Source organism: Saccopteryx bilineata, chromosome 5 (assembly GCF_036850765.1).
Source record: "Saccopteryx bilineata isolate mSacBil1 chromosome 5, mSacBil1_pri_phased_curated, whole genome shotgun sequence".
NCBI classification, from domain to species: Eukaryota; Metazoa; Chordata; class Mammalia; order Chiroptera; family Emballonuridae; genus Saccopteryx; species Saccopteryx bilineata.
Window position 1 is genome coordinate 89,660,077 of NC_089494.1, and position 25,598 is coordinate 89,685,674.

General features: G+C 42.2%; 1 protein-coding gene across 6 annotated transcripts in view; it reads right to left on the reverse strand.

Annotated features, from left to right (window-relative positions):
* The window catches only part of LYPD6B (LY6/PLAUR domain containing 6B), a 198,170-nt gene extending 175,692 nt beyond the window's left edge, over positions 1-22,478 (reverse strand). For 4 of the 6 annotated variants that reach the window (XM_066280149.1, XM_066280154.1, XM_066280155.1 and 1 more), the window contains exon 1: positions 22,381-22,464. The gene's annotated coding sequence lies outside the window, so the exon portion shown is untranslated. Of the gene's footprint in view, positions 1-22,380 lie in introns of all 6 variants that reach the window. The other 2 variants (XM_066280153.1, XM_066280151.1) reach the window with 2 other exon arrangements.
* Positions 22,479-25,598: the final 3,120 nt, after the last annotated feature.

The following is a 25,598-nucleotide window of genomic DNA, read 5'->3' on the forward strand; positions in this document are numbered from 1 at the left end:
TCCTGAGAAAGACGGGAGAGTCAGAAGAAGGTGTGTCCCTTGATCCCTCCCACGTTTAGCCTGGATGTGCATCAATGTTAGTGACAACTGGAATGTAAAAACCAGAAGAGCTTTAGGATCAGGCTTTCTAGTAGTTTTCAAACACTTTTGAAAGTAGCTTGCAGAAACATAAATACAGGAGAGGAAACTGAGGCAATTCTCCTTGGGAGGCATGGGCCAGGAACCCGGACCCCCAAATGTGTATGCGGGGACAGCCTCTGAGATGGCTTAATGGAGGCTTGGGAATTTGATCGGAAAATCAGATTCCAGTCAAGCCTGTATTTTGCAGTATGGAAACCACAGTTCAGAGGGGTAAGGTGACTCATCCAAGGTCACAGGGTTTGAGGGCAGAAGGTCCAAGAACAGGACTCAGGTTCCTGACTGCCAATCTAAATGCTCTTTCCTCTACATGGTGTCACCCTCTTTTCTAGGAAGGTCCTCCTCACCCACCTCTCCCTCCCTTACCCATTAGCAAGTCCCAGGGCCGCTCTAGGGCTCAGACAGAGGTAAAGAGTAACTCAGTGACAATGTTCTACTAATGCCTTTATCACACATAATAGGGAAAGCTGGACTATAAACACCAATTTAGGACCTCCACTCCCCACCCCAATGGACCCCAACATAGGCAAACCATCAGAGGCTTTTCAATGACCTAGGACTTTCTCAGGATCCCCTCCTCAACCCCTTTCCTTTACTGTTGCATTCCCTTTTTTTTTTTATTTCTTTTTCATTTTTTTTTTTCTGAAGCTGGAAACAGGGAGAGACAGTCAGACAGACTCCCGCATGCGCCCGACCGGGATCCACCCGGCACGCCCACCAGGGGCGACGCTCTGCCCACCAGGGGGCAATGCTCTGCCCATCCTGGGCGTCGCCATGTTGCGACCAGAGCCACTCTAGCGCCTGAGGCAGAGGCCACAGAGCCATCCCCAGCGCCCGGGCCATCTTTGCTCCAATGGAGCCTCGACTGCGGGAGGGGAAGAGAGAGACAGAGAGGAAAGCGCGGCGGAGGGGTGGAGAAGCAAATGGGCGCTTCTCCTATGTGCCCTGGCCGGGAATCGAACCTGGTTTTTTTTATTTCTTTTTGAAGAGGGGAGATAGTGAGACAGACTCCCACATGCGCCCCAACAGGGATCCACCCAGCAACCCCATCTTGGGCTAATGCTCAAATCAACTAAGCTATTTTTAGCACCTGAGGCTGATGCACTTGGATCAACCGAGCTATCATCAGTGCCCAGGGCCACATTCGAACCAATCGAATCACTGGAAGGGAAGAGGGTGAGAATGGGGAGAAGGAAGGTGAGAGAAGCAGATGGTCACTACTCACGTGTGCCGTGACTGGGCATCAAACCCAGGACATCCACATGCCGGGCCAACATTCTAGCCACTGAGCCAATCAGTCAACACCTCCTGTTGCATTCTTAACAGCACTGAACCAAAGGACCGCCTGAAATGCTGTGATTCTTCAATGTGCTGGGTTTGTCCCCACACAATATTTGTGCTTGGTTTTAAAATGCCGTTTGCACCACTTTTTAATTTAATTTTGGAAGTCTATGAGGAGAGAAGCCAACATTAAATCATAGGCACTAGAAGGGCACTTCACAAACCGCTTACAAGGCACAAATAGAGTAGTTATTTTCCTATTTCCCTTCTGAGTGAACCGGCTGCTGGATCATACGCAGTAAACAATGAGAACCAGAAAGCATTCTGCATTCTTATCTCACCCTCACATAATCAAAAGAAAAACATGCAGTATAATAAAAAAGAAAAAAGGAAACGAGATCTTCATATTTGTTTAAAAGTTAATTAAACTTGAAGGGTTTGTGGGGATAATTCATTCTTTTGTAGCCCAAAGCCATAAGGTTTCTGTTCCATTTACCAGTGAAATGATAAAAAAGTAACCTGATGTTATTTTAATCATAATAATAAATAATATATAAGAAAGCCAGAATTGGCCCTGTCCAGATGGCTCACTGGTGGAGCGTCGGCCTGGCATGCAGGAGTCCCAGGTTCGATTCCCAGCCAGGGCACACAGGAGAAGCACCCATCTGCTTTTCCACCCCTCCCCCTCTCCTTCCTCTCTGTCTCTCTCTTCCTCTCCCGCAGCCAAGGCTCCATTGGAGCAAAGTTGGCCCGGGCGCTGAGGATGGCTCCATGGCCTCTGCCTCAGGCGCTAGAATGTCTCTGGTTGCAACAGAGTGATGACCCAGATGGGCAGAGCATCGCCCCCTGGTGGGCATGCCGGGTGGATCCTGGTCGGGCGCATGCGGGAGTCTGTCAGACTGTCTCCCCGTTTCCAACTTCAGAAAAATACAAAAAAAAAAAGAAAGAAAGAAAGAAGCCAGAATTAAGGGTTTCTTTTTAAATACCAAAGTAAAAATGGAAACACCATATAATTCTGAATTTACTTGTTAAAAAAACTCTGTAAACTTATTTAAGATGTATACCATTTAAATTGTTTTTGTTAATAATCACTTTCATGCTTTTCTTTCCTAGAATGATGACTCTATAGTAAGCACACAGGTTGACTTTATATGCATCCTAATTAAACCTCTGAACTGACAAGTCTGAAATGGAACAAGTGTGCTCTTTACAAACAACATTGAATGTACAATAAAACAGAAGAGGAAGCCTTCCACAGTCATTCTGGGTAACTCAGATTTGGAGTCAGATAACGAACAACCCATCCTTGTCAGTTCCACGTCAAAAAGCATCTATGGCAGGACAATACTGAGTGGCCTTTGAGATAAGGCGAAGCAGGAATACCACAGGAGCCTCACTGAAGATGAACATGGGGGCTAGTGTCATATTTCCCCAACCAGACACAACAAATGGAGCCAGGAAGTGGGCTAAACATGGACTGCTTGCCTGTGGAAAAGGCCCTGTGTGTGTGTGTGTGTGTGTGTGTGTGCGCGCGCGCACATACACATGAAATATAAAATGTTTCAGAAAAAGAAGAGTTGCTGATGAGATAGAACAGGAATTGTTGCATAAAGTAAGAGGTTCCTCCTATCAAAAAATGTGACGTTGGATAAAGGATTTCCAAGCTTCCAGTTCTAAAAATTCTTTGATTCCATGGGAAAGAAAGTGAATGTTCCACTAGCAAACTGAGACTCAAAAACTCCAAAGGGGAAGCCCACACCTAGCACTAGTTTTCTTCTGACAGGTTATCCTTTGATGGGAACCACTTGCCACAATATTAAACTTCCTACTTCCTGTCTCTCCAAAAACTTCTCCACTAGCACCCTGAGGACAACATGCCTTGTGTTTATTAGTCTGTGATTCCAGCAAGGTACCTGATGCATATAGTGGGCAATCAAAAATACAGTGCGAAAGGCAGGAAAGAAAAACTAGTAGGGAAAACTGGACTTTTATTTTTATTATTTTTATTTTTTTAGAGAGATACAGGGAGAGAGATGAGAAGCATCAACTCATAGCTGCGGCACCTTAGTTGTTCATAGATTGCTTTCTCATATGTGCCTTGACCGGGGGGCTCCAGCAGAGTGAGTGACCCCTTGCTCAAGCCAGCGACCCTGGGCTCAAGCCAGTGACCTTGGCCTTCAAGCCAACAACCTTTGGGCTCAAGCTAGTGACCATAGGATCATGTCTATGATCCCACACTCAAACTGACAACCCTGCACTCAAGCTGGTGAGCCCATGCTCAAGCCAGATGAGCCCGTGATCAAGCCACCAACCTCGGGGTTTAGAACCTGGGTCCTTAGCATCCCATGCTGACACTCTATTCAATGTGCCACTACCTGGTCAGGCTGGACTTTTATTTTTAAACAATGAATGCTTTATCTTAGAAAATGCTAATCAAACTCCTTGGCACCTAGATGCCGCATGAATAGATTCTTCAATTAAAATTCCTTCTTTACTAATAACTAATATGCCAAGCCTCCCAATGCACAGGACAAAAGGAATTTCTATTGTTTGACTGTCCTTTCCTAGAAGGAACTAATCAGCAACTCCTACTCCATCACTCAGATTCCTAGAGTATAAAAAGAGTCATCAAAAATAGCATAAATTATATTGGCCATCTTGTTAATGAGAAATATCAGAGAGGAGCAAGACAAAGATGTTTATTCTCACCACTTCTATTCAACATTGTACTGTCAAAGCAATTAGCCAAGAAAAAAATAAATAAATAAAGGCATCCATATTGGAAAATCAAAAGTAAAACTATCTCCATTGCGTATGACATGATCATGTGCATAGAAAATCCTAGTGAATTCACTAGAAAAACTACTAAAGCTAACTGAGTTCAGAAAAGTTTTGGGATACATGATCAAAACACAAGAATCAATTACACTTCTATGCATTACCAATAAACAATTCAAAAACAGAATTAAGACAATTTTATTTACGTTGCATCAAAAAGAATACGATGCACAAATAAATTTAACTTAAAATTTTTAACTGTTTTTTTTTTTAACAAAACAAGACCTGAACACTGAAAATTACCAAGCATCATTGAAAGAAATTAAAAAAGACCTAACTAACTGGAAAGCATCTCTTCAATTAATAACCCTTAAATTGATTCACAGATTCAATGCCTCCCTATCAAAATCCCAGCTGGCTTTCTTGCAGAAATTAACTAATCCTAAAATTTGAATGGAAATAGAAAGGACTGAGAACAGCCAAAGCAATCTTGAAAAACAACAAAGTTGCAAACTTGTATGTCCCAATTTCAAAAGTACTACAAAACAACAATAATCAAAATTGTGTGCCACCAGCATAAGGATAAACAATATAGACCAATGAATAAAATTGAGAATACAGAAGTAAATATATATTAATGGTCAACTGATTTTGACAAGGGTGTTATGACAACCAATGAAGATGATACTAGTATAACTGGATAGCTATGTGCAAAAGACTAAATATGGATCCCTAAATCATAACATATGTAAAAACAATTCAAAATATATCAAATACCTAAATGGAAAAGCTAAAACTATAAAACTCTTGGGAAAACCATAGGTGTAAACTTTGTGAACTTAAATTAGGCAATGGTTTCTTAGATATGACACCAAAAGCACAAGTTAAAAAAAAAGATAAGATTATTAGATAAGATTATCAAAATTAAAACTTTTGTGTTTCAAAGACTACCACCAAAGAAGAAGATAACCTTTAGAAATAAAATATTTGCAAACCATGTCTTGATAAGGGTCTAGTATCTAGAATGCATAAAGAACTCTTACAACTCTACAATAAAAAGGCAATCCAATATTTAAATGGGTAAATAATTTGAATAGACATTTCTCCAAAGAAGATACACAAATGGTCAAAACGCACATGAAAGATGCTCAACCTCATTAGTTATTAGGAAAACGAAAATCAAAACCACAGATACAACATCATACCCACTAGGATAGCCATAAGCACAAAGATGGACAATAAAAAGTGGTGGAGAAGCCACAACCCTCGGTCAGACCTTGCAGGTGGGACTGTCAAGTGGCACAGCTACTGCGGAAACAGTTTGGCAGTCTCAAAAATTAAACATAGAGTCACCATTTGATCCAGCAATTCCATTCCTAGGTACGCACCCAAGAGAACTGAAAATATTTCCAAAAAAAAACAAAAACTTGTACATGAGTGTTCATAGAAGCATTATTATTCATCATAGACAAAAAATGGAAATGACCCAAATTTCCATCAAGATGAATGGGTAAACAGAATATGGTATATTGATAAAATAGGACATTTTCCAGCCCTAAAAAGAAATGAAATGAAGTACTGGTTTATGCTATAACCCTGAAACCATTATGAACCTTAAATCTTGAAAACACTATGATAAGTTAAAGAAACTAGACACGAATGACTGCATGGTGAATGATTTCATTTGTATGAAATGTCCAGAATAGGCAAATGAATAGAGATGCAAAGTAGATTAGTGGTTGCCAAGGGCTGAGGGAAGGAGGGAATGGGAATTGACTGCTAATTAGTATAAAATTTCTTTTGTGGAGTCCTGAAAATGTTCTGAAATTAGATAGCAGTGATGGTTGCTCAACTCGGTGAATATACTAAAACCACCAAATGATAAACTTTAAAATGGTAATTCCTAGGACATGTGTATTCATCTCAATTTTAAAATAACAAAGTAATGGTGAGATGCTTTCATCCACTGCTGGTGAGAATGTTCACTGATAGAACTTCTTGGGAGAGGTTTGGAAAGAGGTATCAAATTTGACCCAATCATCCAAATTCTAAGAATTTATCTTCCGTAAGTAATTGTAAATGCCACAACTTTAGCTATAAGGATTATCTACAAGGGTGTTTATAATATCAAAATATTGGAAATACCCTGAAGGCACAACAGAAGTTTTGTTAAACAAATTATAGTACCTTCATTCAATGGGAAATGTGTCATCAGCTATTAAAATTAAGTTGATAATATATTTTTACCCTGAAAAAGGAAATAAAATATGACATGTGGTATATTTTTTAACTATGTATGTCATGCATGCGTCCATATTATAGAAATAATAGAACTAGGCTGTCTAATACTATAGCCACTAGCCACATGTGTATATTTAAATTTAAATGAATGAAAATTAATAAAAACTAAAACTTCAGTTCCTCAGTTACACAAGCCACATTTCCAGCGCTTAATTAACACGAGGACGGTGGCTACTGCCCTGAACAGCACAGAACATTCCCGTGATCACTGCAAATTCTACTGACATGAGCTGACATAGAGGAACACACACCACGTGAGCTTATGGGAGCTTTTAATTTTCTTCTCTTTGTTTATGTTTATTTTCCCTTTTTTCTATAATAAATAGAGCTGTTTTTTAATAAAAGAATACTTTTATTTATTTTAAAGACTCAAAGGAAACTGAAGCAGGGAAGAAGGGAAGTAAGAAAGCACTCCATGGTGGAGGCATCCCACCACGGCAGAGAGGGAGTTCCTTGACCTGGGCAGCCATGGGCTGGTTCTGAGTGCTGCCTGGCTGAGACCACACCAGTGTGCCCACAGAGGCGGGTGGGGAGGGGTGGGGAGCCCCCACAGTCTCCCAGTGTTCTTACCCAAACATCAGCAGTCTTTCAAGAATAACGCTTCTCTGTTTGTTGTATGCCTTTGATGGATTATCAGAGTGATAAAATGACTGTTTTTGTTCATTTTTGTCTGGATTTATAGCTGCTTTCTGGGGAGAGGATTTGCAGCCTCCTCATTTGGCCACAGCCAGAAGTCTTGCCTCCTAATACAGATTTTAAAAAAATAATAATCTTGGTATTGCAGGAGATTCAGGGAAGAGGCACTCTCAAGCTCAAGGTGATCAAATACATTAGTTCATGCTTTCTGGAGGACAACATGAAAACATTTATCTAGAGCCTTAAAAATATTATAGCCACTTTACTCAAGTATGTCACTTCCAGAAATTCTCTTCAAAGGAAATGATTGTGATAGCGCTTCAGAGATTTAGCTACAAGCATATACATGACAGAGTTCTTTATAACAGCACAAAGCTGAATTCAAGCTACAAGTACAAGATGAAATATAAATTATTAAAGATACTGTTGTGCAGGAATATTTAATGATACAGAAAATGTTTATAAAGGTTAAGTTTAAAAAAGTTCTAATAAAGTATAAAAAGTACTTCATTTTTGTAAAATACACACATATGTAAATATATATACATACACACACACATATATATACATACAATCTATGCTTAGAAGAAATTAGAATAATTAAAATGTAAACAGTGACTATCTGTAATGGGAAAATATCTGATTGGGAAGGTATAATCTATTATTTTCCACATTTGCTATAATAAACATGTATCAATGTGGTAATAAGAAAAAATAAAAGTTACTATTTTTAAAAGATAAAACCACATGATTTAAGACAGGAAATCTCTATAATTAGAACTCAAAATAAAAAACTACAATTGAGCCTGACCACGTGGTGGTGGCACAGTGGATCGAGCATCGACCTGGGACAGACAACCTAGGTCCAAAACCCCGAGGTCTCTAACTTGAGCGTGGGCTCACCAGCTTGAGCGAGGGGCCGCTGGATTGAGTGTGGGATCATAGACATGACTCCCTGGTCGTTGGCTTGAACCCAAAGGTCAGTGACTTGAAGCCCAAGGTCAATGGTTTGAGCAAGGGGTCATTCACTCTGCTGGAGCTATCTGGTCAAGGTATATGAGAAAGCAATCAATGAACAACTAAGGAGCCGCAACAAAGAACTGATGCTTCTCATCTCCCTTCCCGTCTGTCTGTCCCTATCTGTCCCTCTCTCTGTCTCTCTCTCTGTCTCTCTCTCTCTCTCTCTCTCTCTCTCACACACACACACACACACACACACACACACACACACACACAAACTACAGTTGAGTATTTTTACATTTTGCTCTGGGATTTCTGGCTGCCAAGGCACAAAGAGAAATATGGAGAATGATATAGGTCTCCCAGGAGGTAAATGGCCATGCTGGCATGAGATTCTAAGAGAAAAGCGTGATGTACCTTTCTCAGTGACACTAACACCCACCCTGCACTGCGGCATGGCCCTCAGCTTCGTTCCCACTATTCTTGTAACTGCTTAAGAACTATGGTTCTCATACCTTGCTAACAGACAAAAGCAAACACAGAGTACTTATTATTTTCACAAAACACTTCCACCCTATTCTCTAGCATAACCAAATAGTTCCAAAATAAGTGAGATGTTTTAAATGAGACACCAATGACGCACTATTTTTCATGGCATCACCGGTTCACTATGAACAAGAACACTGAGAAGACTGTCTCAAAGATGAAGTGGGCCATGATGAGTGGTTGATGCAGTATACTTTGAGAATGCACGTTTCTTAACAATACACTTGATTATGAGCAAAGAGAAAGTAGAAAAGTTAGGTCCATAGCTGTGAATGGTTGCTCTAACACTTGATGGAAGTCACAGAGGCAGAGCCAGAGCTCCCAGCCTTGAAATGGTCCTGGCAAGACGAACCTCACTATGACAAGAAGTAGCTTCTAGAACAGCACACAAACTACATGTCAGAGTCTCTGAAGGCTCAGACGTGAGGGGGAGGGGGTGGAGTTGGGGGAGGGCGGTTGAACCTGTTTCCTTCTGTGGACATCTATCCCACTATAGAAATACTATAGTTTAAGCTAGATTTCCTTCTATATATTTTACCTACATTTTCTCTCAGATCTTAGGGGGTCCAAGTCACTCCTAGAGACAGCAGAGTGTGGAATTTCACAGAACTTGGGAAAGTACTAAAATAGCTTTCTTCTCCACCCCCAAATACCTTCCACTCCATGTCTGATACTGACCTTCAAAGTGAAAATCAAATCTTTCCTGACCATCTGTGCACCCTTTCTTTCATCTGTGACCTCTCAGAACACACACCCACTACACAACTCACTGGCATCATCTTGTACGTCATGTGTCCCCAAACAGGCTGTGTGCTCACACAGAACCTGCCAGTGTCCCGTGCATGAGTACTAAGCTGACAAGTACAGCACATTACCCTGTTTGTGCACTGCCTAAAGTAATGCAGGGCTATCAAGCTCTTGTGCTGGTGAGTTATAGAAAAGGTTGGTAGCACACTGCTAGGAAAGCAATGGTGCTAAAAGGAAAGTTTCTGGACTGGGAAAACAGTTTTTTAACATTAATTCAATAAATTAAATTTTTTGTACTGATAATTATGAAGAAAAATATCAAATAGTCTCCTTGACACCTAAGCAGTTCACAGCCTCTTGGAAAATAAAGATGCATATGAGGTTAATTAGGATAACATGTTATTAATATGAAAAAGTGGAATACATAAAAACTACCAAAAAAAAGCCATGAACAATGTTCCTCAAGAGATGGTTTCAAGTTACCATCCCACTGACTATGGGACAATGACTAGAAATGGTGTCTAGAAAAAGACAAGGAACCCTTCCTCTACCCTGAATAGATCTGCCTGCCTGCAGAACCCTGGCCTCTGGACCAGGCCATTGATGTGCAGAGGAACTGAAGTGCATCAAGTATACGGCACTGGCCAGAGGGGTGAGGAAACTGAGACAGTGGAGGGAGCCAGCACTACAGGAGGCACAAGAAAATTCTGATGTGCTAGGAATGCTGTCTTGAAACCTTTGAATGATTGTCTAGTGGAATATGGGCTGGCAAAGCATTCTTCATACTGCAAGAAACAACCCAGTGGTGGGTCAGGAAATCAACTTAGGAATGTAAGACTTATAATAAGTGCTATCTCATAAAATGCTTGTTATAGGGATGAGTGTGTACATATGTTTGCACACAAGTGCACATGCATGCATACATATGTGCATTGGGTTGGGCAAATGGATTTTTTTCAAAACAGTTTGCAAGGCTTTGAATTAGACAAATTACTTGGTAGATTATGGAAGGACACTTTCCAATTCAATAGAAGAGAAGCACCTCTAACAAGTAGAATTGTCTCACAATAGGGTATATTATTTTGAATGGCAGAGAGTTTGCAGTATCTAAAAAGACTGCAGTAGGGCCAAAGCCATAGCTTGTCATGGAGGGCATTTACCTAAGTAACAGAAAGTTCAATAAGAAGAACTCTGTTTCCTCCCCATTCTATGAGACTATCAGTTGATCACAGGTAATTAACTACCACTGAAAGCACAATTAGGAGGGAAATAATTCCATAAAATCACAAGGGTGAATGTATACAGCCTTAAATGTTATTTGGTCACTGATATTGGAATAGCACCCCTGTAAAAGAAAAAGCTGTAAGTGATACTTACACCAGAGGTTCTCAGCCTAGACATACATCAGAATCACCTGGGAGCTTGTAAAAGATACCCATGCCTGGATTCCAGTGTGTATCAAGTGAAACACTGGAGCCCAGGATTGTTATTTGTTTAATGCTCCCCAGTTAAGAGTTGAGGATCAACTTATACGTATAAAATATATATATAAATAACAGTGTACAAAGCACACAAGGAATGAAAATAGCACCAGGATTTTACATGAAGATCATAAAAAGAAAGAGCTAGAAGACATCAAGTTAAGGCTTTTGAATCCTGCTCAGGACTGAAAAGAGCATCACTCCCATGCTTACAACAAACAAAAAGCCAGATAAACTGCAGGTTCCTAACTTTCTCGAATCCATTAGTCAGCTGAGGAACCAACTAGCCCCAAATCTAAGAGAACCACGTACCTTCAGGAAGAGATATAAGTACTTGTTCACCTGAGGCTAATGCACCTGGACACTGGCTAACAAGCATCGAGTAACATAATAACGGAGTGCTTCTGGAAGAGCTGAAAGAGCATGGAGGCAGACCACCCAGAAGCACAGTGTAAAAGGAAGATCTGAGGCTTACACTGAAGCACATGCTCACATACTGAGAAAAGCCCTTCAGCAAACCAGCCTCAACTCTGAACTCAAGGTGGCTCAAGAGGAATATGAAATCTACAGTACACCTGAGGATAACCATAGCAATAGCAAACTTCAAACCCTGTTCAACTCCTGACTAGATTGATTAACCAAACATTACAGTGCTATACAAAAAAATAAATCAACAAAAAGCTGCACTGCCAAAAGCCATATCAATTAACAGAACCAGACTGATTCTGATGACTCAGATGTTCAAGCTATCAAACGCAAAAATTAAAATAAGCATAATTAATTATAAAAGACCCTAAGAGAAAAGGCAAACATTTAATATAATGTATAAAATATATTTAATAAAAGATTAAATGTATAATTTCAACAGAGAAATATAATAGAAACCATAAGAATAAAATGGAAATGTTTGAAAGACTAAATACAGTAACAGAAATTAAGAATGCTTTCAACAGATACTTGTCAACAGATGTGACACAGCCAAGGAAAGAATCACTGAACTTGAAATTAGGTCAGTGGAAATTACCCAAACTAAAACAAGAAGAAATAAAAGCATGAAACAAAGCAAACAAACTTAAAAAATGTCCAAGAGCTGTGGAATAATACCAAATATTCTAACCTAGGTGTAACCAAAGTGCAGGAGAAAATAGAGTGGGACAGAAGAATATCTGAAGAAATAACTGCTGAGAACTTTCCAAAAATTAAAGACAAATACCAAACCAGAGATCCAAATTCAGGACTACCAAGCAGATCAAATACCATGGACGTGTGTGTGCACAAATGTACACACACAGGCATATCATATTCAAACAGTTGAAAAGCAAGGCAGAAAGGAAATATTGAAAGCAGTGAGAGAAAAGTAAGACATTAAATACACATGAACAAAGATAAGAATTACAGATGACTTCTTATCAGTAGGCAAGCAAATGAAAAGACAATGAAACAACATCTTTAAAGTGCTAGAAGGGAAAAAAAACTATCAACCCAGAATTCTATATCCAGTGAAAATGTCTTCCAAAAATGAAGGAGAAATAAGGACTCCAACAGACAACAAAAATTGAGAGAATTTATTGTCAGGAGACCTACACTATAAGAAATGCCAAATGAAGTCATTCAACCAAAATATAATGCCAGACTCAAACCTGGATCTACATAAAGACATAAAATGGTGGAAATGGAATAAAGACAAGTCAAACAGAATTCATATTTTTCTTAAAAATACAGGCATAGATAGGTCAAAAGTAAAGGAACAGAAAAAAGGATAGGATGCAAACATTACCCAAAAGAAAGTTGGAGTACCTATACTATGAACACTCAAAGTAGACTTCAGATTAAGAAATATTAACAGGGATAAAGAGTATATTATACAATAAGAACGGGATCAAGTCTCCTTTTCTTAGGACATAACTATCCTAAATGTATATGCACTTAAGAAGAGATGGTTGGCCCTGGCTGGTTGGCTCAGCAGTAGAGCGTCGCGTGCGAGGGACCCGGGTTCGATTCCCGGCCAGGGCACATAGGAGAAGTGCCCATTTGCTTCTCCACCCCCCCTTCCTCTCTGTCTCTCTCTTCCCCTCCCGCAGTCGAAGCTCCATTGGAGCAAAGATGGCCCGCGCGCTGGGGATGGCTCCTTGGCCTCTGCACCAGGTGCTAGAGTGGCTCTGGTCGCAGCAGAGCGACGCCCCAGAGGGGCAGAGCATCACCCCCTGGTGGGCAGAGCGTCGCCCCTGGTGGGCGTGCCGGGTGGATCCTCGTCGGGCGCATGCGGGAGTCTGTCTGACTGTCTCTCCCTGTTTCCAGCTTCAGAAAAAAAAAAAGAAGAGATGTTTAAAATATGAGAAGCAAAAAGTGATCAAACTAAAGTGATAAGTAGAAAAAAAATCTATAATTTTAGCTAGAGACTCTAGCATTCCTTTCTGTCATTGATAAAAACAAGTAGACAGGCCCCAGCCAGATATTCCAGTTGGTTAGAGCATCATTCTGAAGCACAGAGGTTGTTGGTTCAATTCCCTGTTAGGGCACATACAAGAACAGACTGATGTTCCTGTCTGTCTCTCTCTGCCCTCTTCTCTCTTACTAAAATCAATAAATAAACATTTAAATATATGTTAAATATATAATAAATATATACTAAATATATTTAAATATATATTTATTTATTTATTTTAAAAGAAACAGCCAGAAAATAAGTATGGACACAGGAGACCTAAACAATTCTTTCTTTCTTTTTTTTTTTTTTTGTATTTTTCTGAAGCTAGAAACGGGGGGAGAGAGTCAGACAGACTCCCGCATGCGCCCGACCGGGATCCACCCAGCATGCCCACCAGGGGGCGACACTCTGCCCACCAGGGGGTGATGCTCTGCCCCTCCGGGGCATCCCTCTGCCGCGACCAGAGCCACTCTAGCGCCTGGGGCAGAGGCCAAGGAGCCATCCCCAGCGCCTGGGCCATCTTTGCTCCAATGGAGCCTCGGCTGCGGGAGGGGAAGAGAGAGACAGAGAGGAAGGAGAGGGGGAGGGGTGGAGAAGCAGATGGGCGCTTCTCCTGTGTGCCCTGGCCGGGAATCGAACCCGGGACTTCTACACGCCAGGCCGACGCTCTACCACTGAGCCAACCGGCCAGGGCCAGACCTAAACAATTCTAACAAGCTACATGAGCTAATAGTTCTGGAACATTCTATCGAACAATAGAATACACATTCTTTCAGAACATTTACCAAGGCCATATTCTGGGCCATAAAACAAACATGAACAAATTTTAATGAATAGAAAACAAGCAAATCATATAGTGAGCTAATAATGGAATTGAACTAGAAATCAGTAACAGAAAGACTTCTGGGAAATTCCCAAATATGTAAAAATTAAATAACATACTTTCAAATAACACATGGTTCAAGAGGAAGTCTCAATGAAAATTTCTAAATATTTTAATTCTAAATAATACATATATCAAAATTGTAGAATGTGGCCCTGGCTGGTTGGCTCAGTGGATAGAGCACTGGCTTGGTGTATGGATGTCCCAGGTCTGATTCCCAGACAGAGCACACAAAAGAAGCAACCATCTGTTTCTCTTCTCCTTCCTCTCCCCCTTCTCTCTCTCTTCTACTCCCACAGCCAGTTTGAATGTCAGCCCTGGGTGCTAAGGATAGCTCAGTTGCTCCAAGCACTGGCCCCAAGCACTGAGGATAGCTCAGTTGGTCTGAGCATCAGCCTCAGGTGCTAAGGATAGCTCAGCTGATTTAAGCATCAGCCCCAGACAGGGGTTGCCAGATGGATCCAGGTTGGGGCACAGATCCAGAGTCTGTTTCACTATCTCCCTCTCCTCACTTAAAAACAAAATTGCAGAATGCAGCTAAAGCAGTAGTTAAAAGGAAATTTATAGCATTAAATGTTTGTATTAACAGAAGAAAAATCTTAAGCTTACCCCTTTGGAAAACTAGAGGGTAAATTAAACCCAAAGGAAGGAAATAATAAAGAACAAAAACCAATTAAGTTTAAAACAGGAAAATAAGTCAAAATTAATAAAACCAAAATCTGGATCTTTGAAAAGATCAATAAAATTGATTAACTTCTAGATAGACTGGGTAAGAAAAAGACTGAAGACACAAATTACCAATATCAGGAATAAAATGGAAAACAACACTGTAGACTTCAGACATTAAATCGATAATATAACACTAACACAAACAAGTCTTCATCCACAAATTTGACAACTTAAGTGAAGAAACAAATTCCTTGAAAGATGTGAAATAGCAAAACGTATCAAGAAAAAAATAGGTAACCTGAATTGTATAAAACCTATATCTATTAAAGAAATTAAATTTGTAGTTAAAAACCTTTCATCAAAGAAAACTCTAGGCCCAAATGGTTTCACTAATTAATTCTATCAAACACTGAAGGAAGAAAAAGTACCAATCCTATACATCTCTACCAAAATACATCACAACCCACTAGAGTTTATCTCAGGAATACAAGACTAGTTCAACATTTGAAAATCATTAAATGTAATTCATTATATTAAATATAAGGAAAAATCACATGACCCTGTCAATAGGTGGGAAAAAGTACTCAAAATTCAAAAATTCATCCATAATGAAAACTCAATAAACTAGGAACAATGGCATCTACAAAACGACCTCAGCCATCATCATAATTAATAATGAAAAACTGTTCCCCTCATGATAAAAAAAAAAAAACAACAAGGCAAGATATTCTCTCACCACTCCTATTCGGCACTGTACTGGAAATCTTAGTGTAATAAGACAAGAAAAGAAATAAAAGGCATCCAGATTGGAAAGGAAGAAATAAAATTGTTTTCATTCACAGATGACATCAAGGTCTATGTAGAAAATCCCAAAATATCTACAAATGAACCTCCTAAAATAAATGACTTAGTAAGGTAACAGAATACAATGTCAATATACTAAAATCAATTGTATATCTACATACTAGCAACAATAGCTCCCCTCCAAAAATAAAATACTTAAGTATAAATATAGCAAATTATGTGCAAAAATCTCTGTCCTGAAAACTGTTACAGTGGTCCCTCCTCTATCCCGGGGGTTAGGTTCCAGAAGCCCCGCCCCCAAGGTAGGCGAAAATCCGCAAAGTAGCGACCTTATATTTATTTTATCATTTATGTATATTTTAAGGCTTTATAAACCCTTCCCACACTCTTAAAACCTTTCCCACACTGTTACTAACCTTTCTCACTCTTTTTATATTGTTTTTAATTTTCTAGGCTAGAAAATGCTTATTTTACGGCAAAAGTAATTAAAATAATAAATATATAAAAATAGCTATATATCACAAAATCCCGCAATACAGCAAAAAATCCGCGATACAAAATTAAATATATACAATTTAAAAATCCACAACACAGCCTGACCTGTGGTGGCGCAGTGGATGAAACATCCACCTGGGATGCTGAGGTCACCAGTTCGAAGCCCTGGGCTTGCCTGGTCAAGGCACATATGGGAGTTGATGCTTCCTGCTCCTCCCTCTGTTCTCTCTGTCTCTCTCTCTCTAAAAGTGAATAAATAAAATCTAAAAATATATAATAAAATAAATCTCTTTAAAAATCCACAATACAGTGAGACTGTGAACAGTGAACTGCGATATGGCAAGGGACGACTGTATACTGATAGAAAAAAAATAAGAAAAAACTGAAATAAATGTAGACATAAGATATATTGTGTCCATGGACTGAAATACTCAATACTGTAAAGATGTATATTCTTCCTAAATTAATATATAAATTCAATTCAATCCCATTGAAAGGTCCGGCACAGTTTGACCAAGCGGTGGCACAGTAGACAGAGCATCAGACTGGGATGCAGAGGACCCAGGTTCAAAACCCCGAGGTCGTCAGTTTGAGTGTAATCTCATCTGATTTGAGCGAGGCTCAAAGCCAGCTTGAGCCCAAGGTCGCTGGCTCAAGCAGTGGGTCACTTAGTCTGCTGTAGCCCTCTCTCACCCCGGTCAAGGCACATAGAATCAATGAACTAAGGTGCCACAACAAAGAACAGATGCTTCTCATCTCTCTCCCTTCCTGTCTGTCTGGTCCCTCTCTCTGTCTCTGTCACAAAAAAAAAAAAAAAAAAAAAAAGGCCCAGCAGGAGTTTTAATACCTATCAACAAGCTGATGCTACAATTTATATGGAAAGGCAAAGGAACTCGAAGAACCATTACAATTTTAGAAAATAAAGGTGGAGAACTTATACTACTTACTTTCAAAACTTACTGTAAAGTCACAGTAATCAAGACAGTGTAGTGTTGGCACAAAGTAGGCATGTAGATCAATGGAATAGAATTAAGAGTCTGAAATAAATATTTACATTTATGGCCAATTGATTTTCAACAAAAGTGTCCATACAATTTACTACGGAAAGGACAGTCTTTTAAACAAATGGTGATGGAACTGAGCTTCCACATGTCAAAAACAATTCCTGACTCATACCGTACTCATTATATAAAAATTAGCCCAAAATGGGTCATCAACTTAAATATAAAACATAAAACTATGAAACTTCTAGAAGAAAGTGTACAAAATTTTCAAGATTTATGTTTAGACAAGAATTCTTAGGTAAAACAACAAAAGTTTGATCCATAAAAAGATTGATAAATTCTGCCCTGAGAAAGATTTTGTTACAGGAACAAAAAGATAAGGCAAAGACTGGGAGAAATTATTTATAAATCACATTTTATATATCCAGATCATGTAAAAAAAAAACTCTCAAAACTTGACAAGAAGTAAACAAACAACCCAATAAAAATAAGTCATCAAAATTACATCTGCATACTTCTGTGCTGTAAATTTTTATTTGAACCTGTATATTTTTTCCAGCAGTTCTATATCCAAACTTTTTACCAATTTTCTATATTATTTGACACTGAAATTAGGTTTTTGATTTCTGTTAACCTTTAAAGCACATCAGACTGATCTTAAAGAAAAAAACTATTTGTTTTCTCTGAACACGGGAGATAAAGTCCTTAGTAAAAAGCTTACTTTTCCTTTCAAATAAAATTGTCTTTAAACAACAACAACATATATCATTTTCTGAGTCATCAAAATTTATTTTCTCATCTTTTAAATAACGAACCCCAGCATGAATCACCACATTTTTAACCACATTACTTCCTCCTTCCTCTGCTATCAAAACTAAACCATTCTGGAACACAGTGATGAAAGAAATGAGCCTTATTTTCCCTTTGCTCATATTTCTTTACTTATTTCTCATCACCTGGTACTGTGTTTTATAAGTCATTGTAAATCACGCTTGGGAACAATGTGAGGTACAACACACAGATTCTGCCTGAAGAAATCCTTTAAGATCCAGTCATTCAATATGTAACCCTCTCTTTCAAGAAAACATGTGGTGGGGTTTTGGGGGGTTTTATTGTTTTTTTGCCCAATACCATACCTGTTCAGGCTGTATTTGTCTGCTGGAAACCCGAGAGAGAATAAACCTTGAAGATTTTCAGCAATATACCCAGTGTGTTTCTTCTCCTAACCTATTTTATTTTTCAACATAGTACTTCTCACCACGTGGCATATGAAACAAAATATAAATAACTGTCTCCTTCCAGTAAATTATAACCTCCATGAGAATAGAGACTTTGTCTTTCTTGTGTACTCTTTTATCACCAGCACCCAGAACAGCGTCTGACACACAGTAAGTAGATGCTCAATAAATAATCACAGAATGTATGATACCCAAGATAACTCTCTACCTCATTCCTTCACATTCCTCCAGTGGTCCTGGGCAGCCCAGAACAGTACTGCGGATGGAAACAACAAAATATACTGCTTCCACAGCCTCTACTCTGCCAGGATCAGTGACCCGGTCTTTTTGCCCATTTCTAGGCTGACTGGATATTGAGGATGGAGGATGGTGAGAAGTAGCATCCCTGGGTATCCAGTCTAACTCCAAATGTCCACCAGTGTCTACCATATCAAATGCAAACAAAAAGCAGCACTCACCTCACACTTCAAATGAAAACAGGCTATATGCTTTCAAAGTAATAGGCTGATTTCCTACTAAATATAACTATCAAGTATTCACTCACTGGTCTTACTGTCCATAGAATTGTTTTCTAGTCCAAGATCTACCACTATTGGCATCCTAACCAAGTCCCAGCCAGTGAAAGACAGGTAACAATACTGAAGTGAAGACATGATACAAGAGGGCATGAAGGAAGGTGAAGCAGGTGGCTGGGGAGTGGGACACACAGCAGAACCAGCTGTGAAGCTTTTTCAAACTAAACATGGCCTGTCCCTAAAGCCCTCCAGCCCAACATGCCCCTGGAGAATTACCACCAGAGTCACTGTTGCTGCTGCTAATGGGAATATGAGGAACTCCAAAAACTTTTCCAGGGTTTGAGTGTAAGTTCTTTGAGGAGTGGGACCAAGATTTACGCCTCTTAGCGCTGCCGAGTGGTGTCTAGTGTAGGCTCCTCCTGTGTCTCCCCGCATCTCCAACCTCAGCTCCTTGCTGCCCATCCGCCACGCCACATAGTTCTCTCATACTGAACTTCTCTCCTGACTGTCCACATAGGCCATGCCTTCCCTCATCTGTCCCCCCTGTGGGAGACACGGTTGAGGGCCTACCTAACAGTCCGACAGGCAGTCTTGCTTCTTCCTTGCTAAAGGAAGGCAGTCTTGCTTCTTCCTTGCTAAAGGAATTTGATCTAGTTCAGATAGGGAGCATCAACGTGCTCAGGGAGGGTGAGCTCCTCCCCCAGCTCCAAAAGATTGCTTAGCCAAAACATTCATAGCCAACCTCTTCCACTTTGCCAGTGACTGTTTTAGGCTAGGCATGTGACTATTCTGGCCAGTTGCACCTGGGAATGACGCATGAGACTTCTAGGAAATGTCCCTTGTTATCTAGAGAAACACAGAGAAGCAAGCCCCATCCTTCCCTTTCTGCTTTGGATGTTTTCACAGAAAGGCATAATGGAGCCCCAGTCACCCTGCGACAGGGCAGAGGAGACACAGGGAACCTCCGAGGAGCCACCCTAGAGCTGTGACTACTTTGAAGTGCCTACTTCCAGACTTTTGACATAAGATAGTAAAGAACCTAAATGATGTTCCTTACAATTGAAAGTGCCCTGATACCCTACTGCATGACCTGGGAAGTCCCTCCAACTCCTTCTCCTGCAGCAGACCTACTTACCTCCAATTTAAAGGTCAACTGCAGTTTCCTCGGGAAGTCTTCACTCTATCCCCAGTGAAACAGCCCCAGACACTGCCTTTCTAGGTAGACTGTGAGCTCAAAACAAGCATTTTCACCCTTGGCAGACGCTTTAGCATATGTTGGGCATTAATTAAATGTTGAAGGAATGAATGAATGACAAAACAAAGAATTAAAGGATGAACATGCAAGATGCCTCCATGCCTTGGATAAAGATTTGTTGACTGACAGAATATGACAGTCAGGCTGTGTACACTGTGCTATAGACTTCTTTAGACAGTGGTGAGCAAAAGCAGAGATGGTACAATGGGTGTGTCCTATTTTTATTTTCCCAGAATGCAGCCTTCTCCTTGGGCACTGCCCCTTTACAGTCCCCAGCAGCTGGAGTGGCACTATCACAGTAGAAAACTAATCTTCCCAGACACTGGTTCCACCAGCATAAAGTAGCCATTTCTATGGTGGAAACCCACTCCCCACCCGAGATGGCTTGGCCTTGCTTTTAGTCTACTATATCAATAAGATTTGCGGCCCTGGCCAGTTGGCTCAGTGGTAGAGCGTCGGCCTGGCGTGCAGGAGTCCCGGGTTCAATTCCCGGCCAGGGCACACAGGAGAAGCACCCATCTGCTTCTCCACCCCTCCCCCCTCCTTCCTCTCCTTCCTCTTTGTCTTTCTCTTCCCCTCCCCCAGCCAAGGCTCCATTGGAGCAAAGTTGGCCTGGGCACTGAGGATGGCTCCATGGCCTCTGCCTCAGGCGCTAGAATGGCTCTGGTCACAGCAGAGCAACGCCCCAGATGGGCAGAGCATCACCCCCTGGTGGGCATGCCAGGTGGATCCCGGTCGGGTGCATGCGGGAGTCTGTCAGACTGCAGAGTGCCTCCCCCTTTCCAACTTCAGAAAAATACAAAAAAAAAAAAAAGTTCTATAATGATGGAAGAGATAGAAGAGACTCCTCCCACACTCCCCATACACCCCTGTGCCTCCCCCCCCAACAAAGAGCAGATAAGCCTGAAGGTATCAGTGTTATTTATCACTCTATGGTAAGAACAAGTCAACACAGTGGGAAAAGAGCCAAGATACAGGAGCAAGAAGGAGCCCTGCAAACTGGCAGCAGCTCCTGGATCTAACTGTGCCTGAAGCAAAAACCCTTGGCCTTTTCACATATGTGACCCAATCAATTTCTGTATTGCTTAAGGCAATTTGTAGCCAGGGCCGCAAATCTTATTGATATAGTAGACCAAAAGCAAGGCCAAAAAACCAAAAGAAAAGAATTCTGACAAACATAATGATGACAGCAGGCTGATAACAACCCTTCTGTCTGCAGGGCCTGCGCACCGCACCTCTCAATATTGGTCTCAGGAATAGTGTGAGGAAGTAAGACAGCCCCAAACTGCAGGGGCCTAGCCATGAACAAGGCAGAGGGGTTAAGAAAAAAAAAAAAAAGCTCCCTCAGCTCAAAAATACACACCACCTCCTCCTTAAAAAAGGGTAATCTAAGCCTCCTGGACCTCCCTCCTGTTCAGAAATGTGTGGCAACTTCTGGAAGGCATAAAATGTTATATTAACACCTAAATAAATGGAGAGAACATCATATACCTTAAGAATGTTCTAATGCTTATAATCCCCATTTTACCTTTGAGGAACCTGAAGATCAGCAAAGTTAAGTAACTTGCTCAAGGTAACACAGCTAGTAACTAGAATTTAAACACCACTCTAGACTTTTCCACTTTATCACCCCAATCGCCAGCCCCAGGAGACAGAGAGCACCCCTCTAGCTCGCACAATTCCCCAGGGCACGGAGTCCTGCAGCCGAAGGCCCCGGGAGTCAGAGCAGCTTCGTACACTCGGCTTTTCGGAAGCCCCAGGTAGCCCCTGTGTAATCGGTTATTCAACACCAACACCGAAAGCCAAGAGCCGGGCAGAGGGACAGCAGCACCGCTGCGGGACCCTGGAAGCGCCGCAGACGGGCCGGCAGGAGCTCCCCCGGCTCCTCCGCAGCTCGGCCCCTAGCCGCTCCCCTCCCCGCCAGCGCCGCACAAACGGCGCTCCGCGGCACCGCGGCCACTGAAAGAGCCACGCAGTCCGCGCCCCGCCCCAGCTCCTGCCCCGTCCAGATGTTCACAGCTGTACGCCCTAAGCCAGCGACCGGCCCCAGGCGCCCTGCCGAGCCGCGGCCCCGCACGCCTCTTTTCCCCAGCGCGCTGGACCGGATGCCCCTCACTGTCCGCGCCGGCTCCGCAGTCCCGCAGTCCCGCAGCCAAGCGGCGCGGGCCCCGCAGTGCCCCCGCGGACTGCCGTCCCCGGCCCGCCGCGCCCGCCTGCTCACCTGCGCGCCCGCGCCCTCCCGGCCCTCGCCGCGCTCGCCCGGCTCCCGGCTTCCGTTCCGAGCGCGCCCGCCGGGGCCGTCGTGGGATGCGGCCGCGCGGGACGGGGCGGGGCTGAGCGGGGCGAGGCTCCTCCCCGCCGGAGCCACCTGGGGTACTCCGAGAGGGGGCCGGGCCGGACAGGTGGGCCCCGCCAGCCAGGGAACAGCCAGGGCTCTGGGCTCTAGCTCCGCTGGGAAACCTCACGGATCCAACGCAGGGCGGAAGAGGGACCTGGGCGACCGCGTGTTGAGTGAGATCTGGGACGCTTAGTGCTTAAGGGGTGGCGGGGAGTCAGGGCCCGGCCTGTTCCCACCCAGCCTGGCCCGCTTCGTTGGGGAGTGAGCTGGGCCCAGCCAAGCTGAAGAGGAGGAGGCCAGCCCCTTTCTCTGTAGAATATAGAAACCGAGACCCTTAGGGTGAAAATGATTGGGTCAAGGTGAGTTAGGTCAGAACTGAAAGAACTCAAAAGGCCTTTTCTGATCATCCACCTCACCCCATTCCCACGTCACCCAGACCTCAAATGAGGTCTTTTTATTAATGGCATTAGGCTATAAATAGGACTATTTCTGATGGTACTATCCTCCCCACAGCTAGACTGTAAGCCCTAGGTGGGGCAATGACCCCACCTGTCCACTGCTGAATCACCAGAACCTTGAACAAACCCCAAACAGAGCAAGTGTTCAATTAATACCTAGTAAACAAACAAAGTGTGGCCCGGCCTTATGCTGGTGGTTTGCCTCAGGCCAGAGTGGTTCACTCTGGCTGTAGCAGCACAGCCTAGAGAGTCAAGCTGCCTGGCTTCCAGGCCACCTGTCCTCTCTGCACTTCTTACCCCCCCCTCCCACTGCCAGCCAAGAGCTTGTGGGGGGTCTGCACTCCCAGGGCAACGTTGTAAACTGTCGAGCAAATCTGTAACTTCTGAAGATATCAAAGACAGGGGAACTCATACATTGATGTAGTCCTGCTAACCTTGCACTGTGGAAAAGCTGTGGCAACCACCCCAAATCCCACAGCTGGTTGTTTGAGGTGCTGGTGGGACCTGTAGCTGGGAAGTCTTAGTGGGGACAGAACTTCTGCAGAAATGGGGCTTGGGTTTGGTCCTCTGCTGAGATCTATCATCTGTGGCCTTTCTAGGCCTCTCAGAGGTCAAGTGTGACCTGAGCCATTTGCATTTACTGAGTCCCTGAAAGTTTCAAAAACAAAGACATGTCAAAATAGGATACAAAAATGTTTTTGTGTGTGTTCCATTGAACAAATGAATGGGCTTCACACACATACACATAGGAGGTGATGTGTGATGCTGCTAATTTCAAGACTCATTAAAGAAATCCATTTTAAGAGCAGTACAGGAAATACTGTATAACTTTAAAGTTACAATGAAGAACATTCTTCTTACAACTATTTCAGTACACTACTATGGCTACATATATACTGCTCACAAAAATTAGAGGATATTTCAAAATTAATATGAAGCAATAAAAAAAGGATTTGATTTTTTTATTATTAAACAAGAACATCAGAAAAGCAAATGACAAGTCAAAGGAAGTTCAATTATGCAAATTAGATGCAAAACCAACTTTTATTTCATTGATGAAAATGCACTATACAAAAGGCTAAAAGTACTGCATGTTCCTTGATCCCCTCATTTTTGTGAGCAGTGCATTTAACTGCAAAGGCCATTATTGGAGACTGTCAAGGTATGGTCAGGGTTAAGTGGCTTGCTCCTTCCCTGCACCCAACAATATGCTCAACATTCTCAGGCCCGGACCCCCTCATTCCCCTTCATCAGTGAGTCACCTGTGGATGGGTGTTTAAGATCTGGTGTTGCCTGACTGGGCATGACACACTGGGCCAAGCCAACCTGGAAAGAAGTTGCTGGGGATGCCCCACCTAGGTGTGCCCTGCTCTGGCTGTCCTCCCTCTGTGGCAGGTGAGGAGGCTGGTGTCCCAGGGCGGGGCCCTTGAGACAGCCACTTGCCCCAGCAGGTGGGCCTGAGCTTGGGAGCTCCTCCGGGTCTCACCCACGTGAAGTGGGCCCAGCCCTTGTTGTGTGTTGATTTCACTCAGTGGAGCATGTGATCCCCCCGTGACTTAGGATCCTCCTGCTGCGTGTGATCTTGGCTGAGCCAGCCTGGTAAGTGATGCCACCCAGACGGGCCTGAGACTCATCAGGAAGGCACAAGTTCTGCCCTGGCACACACATGGGCTCTCTCTCTCTCTCTCTCTCTCTCTCTCTCTCTCTTTTATGCTTGCTGAATATCTCTGGGCGTGTTCTTCAATTATGCATTCTTCCCATTTAGGAAATGTATAGGCATAAAAACAGGCAAGATCTCCGCTTGAAGATCTTTGCGTGAAAGGCGTATCTGAAACATGGTACCATCGTGAAGTTCCGTGAAGTAATGCATGTGAGGTGCTTGAGCTTGTGCCAGCACAAAGCACTTGCTCAGTGAACAGTGCCCTGTCACTAAGGTGGCTCTGACTGGCCGTGTAGAGAGAACCCACTGATGTCTAATAGACAGGAAAGTGCTGAAAACAGGGACAAAACCATTGCTTGATTCTTAGGAATCTAGAATGAATTAATCTTTGCAAAGGACTGTCTTACTATTCTCTACTGGTCTCTAAGAAAATATTTGAACTAAAAAATCTTCAGTTCCTTGTCTATCTCTAGTTCTTTGATAATATCATGAAAAAGAAATTATCCAAAGTGGAAATAATCTGACAAATTTCTAAGCCCCAGGAAATACTTTCCTTCCTAATTTTTTCTACATTTACTTAGGATTCAATGTGGACATTAATACTGTATTTCATTTTCTGAGCACATCTTTCAATGTAATAATGCAAATAAAGTTCATAGGATCATTTCTGGCATATAATAACTACTCAGCTAATTATAACTAATATGGGAGAGATGTAGAGAAATAGCCAGCAATATTAAAGTCAGAGAGAGCTGTGGCTTCAGGTAGGCAAATCTGATCATCACATGATTAGGTTACCCAAAACTGTACGTTCACTCGCTGAAAACAGACTGGGCTCAAATCCAGCCACCATTTGCAAGAAATATTCATCTCTCTGTGCCCCGCTTTCCTCATCTATAAAATGGAAATAATAGCAGTACAACAAAGAAAAGCTGAGAGACACGAATAGAACAACCTTCAGTGAGGATCTACTTTGCAACATT